Source organism: Ruditapes philippinarum, unplaced genomic scaffold, assembly GCF_026571515.1.
Source record: "Ruditapes philippinarum isolate M1 unplaced genomic scaffold, ASM2657151v2 ctg26755_1_1_1_1, whole genome shotgun sequence".
Taxonomy (NCBI): Eukaryota; Metazoa; Mollusca; class Bivalvia; order Venerida; family Veneridae; genus Ruditapes; species Ruditapes philippinarum.
Window position 1 is genome coordinate 1 of NW_026851614.1, and position 5,517 is coordinate 5,517.

Genomic DNA, 5,517 nt, shown 5'->3' on the forward strand with positions numbered 1-5,517 from the left:
ACAGAAATGCACAAGGAATTGTGCTTGAAGTGGAATAAGGGGCCATTTTATTTGTAATTTTCTTTTGTTTAATAAAAGGCCATTGCCCCTTATTTTCTAGTTATGTAATGAAATGTTTTCTTTTGATCTATGGCTCCCTATCACTAATCTGAAGAGCAGACAAACAGCCTGACAGACAATGTTGATTCTATATCCCTTCATGTCTAGCGAAGAAAAATTAGACCGTATTGTCACTGTTTACTATAATACTCAACAAAATCATCTGATTTTTTTTACATATCTCACCCACCTGCTAGTTTCTTTATACACTGCTTCTTTCACTTTAGACACCAGACTAACAACCCCTGAAAAATTATCAATCATAATCAAAAATTCATTATATAAAAAAACTTATTTTAAATTACTGTCCATGCTTGTTTGGTTTTTTGATTGTTTATTTTGTTTGTGTTTCAAGTCGTATCAATATGTCACTTTTTGATTTAACTGTTCACCCACCAATTTCACTGGTCACTCTCCAGTTTAACTGGTCATTCTCCAGTTTAACTGGTCACTTTCTGGTTTTACCGGTCAGTTTCTGGTTTAGCTGGACACTCCAAATTTACAGGTCATTCCAGTTTAACTGGTCGCTTTCCAGTTTTACTGGTCAATTACTGGTTTTACTGGTCAATTTCTGATTTAACTGGTCAATTTCTGGTTTAACTGGTCAATTTCTGGTTTAACTGGTCAATTTCTGGTTTAACTGGTCAATTTCTGATTTTACTGGTCAATTACTGGTTTTACTGGTCAATTACTGGTTTAACTGGTCAATTTCTGATTTAACTGGTCAGTTACTGGTTTTACTGGTCAATTACTGGTTTAACTGGTCAATTTCTGATTTTACTGGTCAATTACTGGTTTTACTGGTCAATTACTGGTTTTACTGGTCAATTACTGGTTTAACTGGTCAATTTCTGGTTTAACTGGTCAATTTCTGATTTTACTGGTCAATTACTGGTTTTACTGGTCAATTACTGGTTTAACTGGTCAATTTCTGATTTAACTGGTCAGTTACTGGTTTTACTGGTCAATTACTGGTTTAACTGGTCAATTTCTGATTTAACTGGTCAGTTACTGGTTTTACTGGTCAATTACTGGTTTAACTGGTCAATTTCTGATTTTACTGGTCAATTACTGGTTTTTACTGGTCAATTACTGGTTTAACTGGTCAATTACTGGTTTAACTGGTCAGTTACTGGTTTTACTGGTCAATTACTGGTTTAACTGGTCAATTTCTGATTTAACTGGTCAGTTACTGGTTTTACTGGTCAATTACTGGTTTAACTGGTCAATTTCTGATTTTACTGGTCAATTACTGGTTTTACTGGTCAATTACTGGTTTTACTGGTCAATTTCTGGTTTAGCTGGACACTCCAAATTTACAGGTCATTCCAGTTTAACTGGTCGCTTTCCAGTTTTACTGGTCAATTACTGGTTTAACTGGTCAATTACTGGTTTTACTGGTCAATTTCTGGTTTAACTGGTCAATTTCTGGTTTAACTGGTCAATTACTGGTTTTACTGGTCAATTTCTGGTTTTACTGGTCAATTACTGGTTTTACTGGTCAATTTCTGATTTTACTGGTCAGTTACTGGTTTAACTGGTCAATTACTGGTTTTACTGGTCAATTACTGGTTTTACTGGTCAATTTCTGGTTTAACTGGTCAATTACTGGTTTAACTGGTCAGTTACTGGTTTTACTGGTCAATTACTGGTTTAACTGGTCAATTTCTGATTTAACTGGTCAATTACTGGTTTTACTGGTCAATTACTGGTTTTACTGGTCAATTACTGGTTTTACTGGTCAATTACTGGTTTAACTGGTCAATTTCTGGTTTAACTGGTCAATTACTGGTTTTACTGGTCAATTACTGGTTTAACTGGTCAATTTCTGATTTTACTGGTCAGTTACTGGTTTTACTGGTCAATTACTGGTTTTACTGGTCAATTTCTGATTTTACTGGTCAATTACTGGTTTAACTGGTCAATTTCTGGTTTAACTGGTCAATTACTGGTTTTACTGGTCAATTACTGGTTTAACTGGTCAATTTCTGATTTTACTGGTCAATTACTGGTTTTACTGGTCAATTACTGGTTTTACTGGTCAATTACTGGTTTAACTGGTCAATTTCTGATTTAACTGGTCAGTTACTGGTTTTACTGGTCAATTACTGGTTTAACTGGTCAATTACTGGTTTTACTGGTCAATTACTGGTTTAACTGGTCAATTTCTGATTTAACTGGTCAGTTACTGGTTTTACTGGTCAATTACTGGTTTAACTGGTCAATTTCTGATTTAACTGGTCAGTTACTGGTTTTACTGGTCAATTACTGGTTTAACTGGTCAATTACTGGTTTAACTGGTCAGTTACTGGTTTTACTGGTCAATTACTGGTTTTACTGGTCAATTACTGGTTTAACTGGTCAATTTCTGATTTAACTGGTCAGTTTCTATCTCCATCTGACTTTTTTTGGTTTAACTGGTCACTTTCTAGTGTAATTGGTAGAGTTATAAAGATACCACATGTGTATTATATCAAGCAGGTAAAGACTTTCTCGTCTGGATTAGTCTTTAGCTATTTCTTTCACTTAACAGAATTATTACAAGAAATTCGAACTTGTTTAAATGAACCTGAGCTTTTTTTCGGCAACATTATTTTGTACATTATTCAAGTACTTAAATATTTGTCTTTGCCATTGATCATGCATCATTAATAAACAATACATTCATTTTATTATCTTATTTCCTTTAAATTTAGGAACAATTTTACATGTTCTGGACTAATTGGAAATTAAGGGACATTGACACAAATTATTTCACATTTGGCGCTATTGACTTCAGGTGATAAAAACATTTAACATGTTCCAAATCCATAACATAAAGTTAATAAATCATGTCCAATTGTGGTTGCCATGGTGAACTTGCGTACATTACAGTTTTAATATAACAAAGTAGCATTTTGGTAGCAAATACTTTTTTGGTCTAGCTTTAAAGGCCCATTAAGCCTAAAAAATGCTAACTTTTTTTTTCTTAAAGCTTCCTATTTTCTGTGTCTTTTTACAGTTTCTATAAAGGTACACAGTGATCATATTGTTGAGTCATAACATGTGTCTTTTTATGTTTTTGTGATTACTAAGATATAGTGATTTAGTATTCTGTAAGGACATTGTTAACATTTTCCTAGCTTTAACACCAATATTTTACATACAGCCCTATTTCCTTAAAAAAGGTGACAAGGATCTCATATGATATAAATAAATTACAACATTATCAAACAAATATTTGCCCTTTTTACAGAAATAAAAAATTATTAATTTCTGAGACTTGATAATTATGCCTTTAAACCTATGTAAAGACAGCTTTAATACAGTTTTACTGAAGAAGTATCTACTGTAATCTACATGTACCGTAATTTCCTTAAACTATACGAATACCGTTACCTTTATCAAAAAATTCCCTTATAAGGGCCAGGTACTTCTCTTGTACAGGTGTTGGTGCCACATGCATTGCTGCATTTGCACTCTGAAACCAGAGAAAAAAACATTCCAACATTGACAATAAAACTGCTAAAATTAATTTTTTACAACAGTTTTGCTCTGACTTTAAATTTGGAACAGTCCATTTGAAGTTGAAGGGATATAAATATCAAAACTATCAACAGAATATAAAAAACAAGATCAACAAGGATGGAGCAGCAATCAAAATGAACGCATCCCCGAACACAGGAGCATTGGCAAGGAGCCCAGCAGGACAGACTGTACAAATGTATATGCTGGCCATGCTCTATACTGATTCCAGCAGGTTAATGGTAAACCAGACATAGTAAACTCCTTTCTGTGTTAATTTTATATACATGTAATGACACTGTTCTGCTTTGAATTTAAAATCGTACATAGTTAATCAAAGAATTTCATTATATAAATTTGTGGTGTTGAGATTAGTTTAGTTGAAATGTATGCATTTAAACATTTGCAGATTATATAAATCATTTTAATTCATTTTCATGTAACTGATAAGTACTGGTGTTATAAGAGGAAGATATGGTCATCATCAGACTTCGTCCTGAACCCTAGATTAAGAGCAGATGCCTTGACCACCTTGTAACGGTTCCACCCTCCTTATTATATAACCCTGCAAATAAATTCCGTATCCTGTTCAATTCAATTTTACCACTTTACATTTATTTCCAAACTGAAATATCTTACCATTCCTTGATGTTTCTTAACATTTTCCACAAACATGTAACCACCAATGATGTTTAATTGTACGCGTAGCATCAAGCACATCATTGTACAAGCATAAACAACAGTTATAACCCTTGTGAGACCTGAAATAATATGGTACTTAAAATAGAGAAATTGTACTCTTATAACTCATGTAAGAGACCTGAAATAATGGAAATAGAGAAATTGTAACCTTATAACACATTTAAGAGAGCTGAAATAATACTTGAAATAGAGAAATTGTACACAAATAACGTTAGTCACCTGAAATAATACTTGAAATAGAGAAATTGTACACAAATAACGTTAGTCACCTGAAATAATACTTGTATTAAAGAAATTTTAAGTATATAAACGACACTTATAACATGTGCAAGACCTGAAAGAAAACTTCTATTAGAGAAATTTTACACATATAACAAGAGCTGTCGGTAGGACAGCACGCTCGACTATTCTAAGTGCTTGATAGTAAAAGAGCCTTGATAATTTAAATTTTTTAAGTTCACAAAAGGGCTAATTTTTTTTTATAAATTCATGTTATAGGCCTTAGAGAGAGTCTAATTATACAGTATTGGCTTGACTATTCGGAAGGTAATATCACAAGGGTGATTTATTGAGTATAATAATACTAATTACCTATGAATACATAAATTTGACAGACAAGGTACAAAGGCTTGTTATTAAGATGTTTTATCAAGTAAATCACTGCTTTATTATTATGAATGCATAAAATTGTCCCAAAAAAGGCACAAACCCTTCAGTAGTTATTGAGATAACAGCTTACAAACAAAACTTTACCATGAATTTCTAAGTTGAATAAGGGGAGAAAAATCAGCCTAAATGCATGATAGAATTATGGATCTTTGTCAGTGACCTACAATTATGACCCTAAATGCATATGTGAAGTTTTAAATAAATATCTTTAATAGTTATTGGGATATGTAAAACTTGCATGTAAACATTAACCAAGAGACTAAGTAGAAAAGGGGATATGAATCAGCCTTAATGCAAGATAGAGTTATGGAACTTGGTCAGTGACATACAATTATGACCCTCCAATTATGACCCTAAGTGCATGTGTAAAGTTTCAAGTAAATATCTTTGAAGACCTTTAACCTTTAACCAAAATTACTAAGTTTCAAAGGGGCAAATAATTTTGCAAATATTGCAGGCAGAGTTATGCAAATTTTGCAAACTGATGTACATTGTTACTACAAAAAAGTATTTTAAATTTCAATTGAATATCTCAAGCAATAA

At 32.6% G+C, this 5,517-nt stretch overlaps 1 long non-coding RNA gene across 1 annotated transcript; it reads right to left on the reverse strand.

Moving 5' to 3' along the window:
- Positions 1–289: 289 nt before the first annotated feature.
- On the reverse strand, positions 290–5,426 carry LOC132712737 (uncharacterized). Its single transcript, XR_009623347.1, has 3 exons — positions 4,243–5,426; positions 3,478–3,559; positions 290–344 (listed from the first exon to the last, which is right to left on the reverse strand). It is a non-coding gene; the product is annotated as an uncharacterized LOC132712737 (long non-coding RNA).
- Between the last annotated feature and the right edge of the window lie 91 nt (positions 5,427–5,517).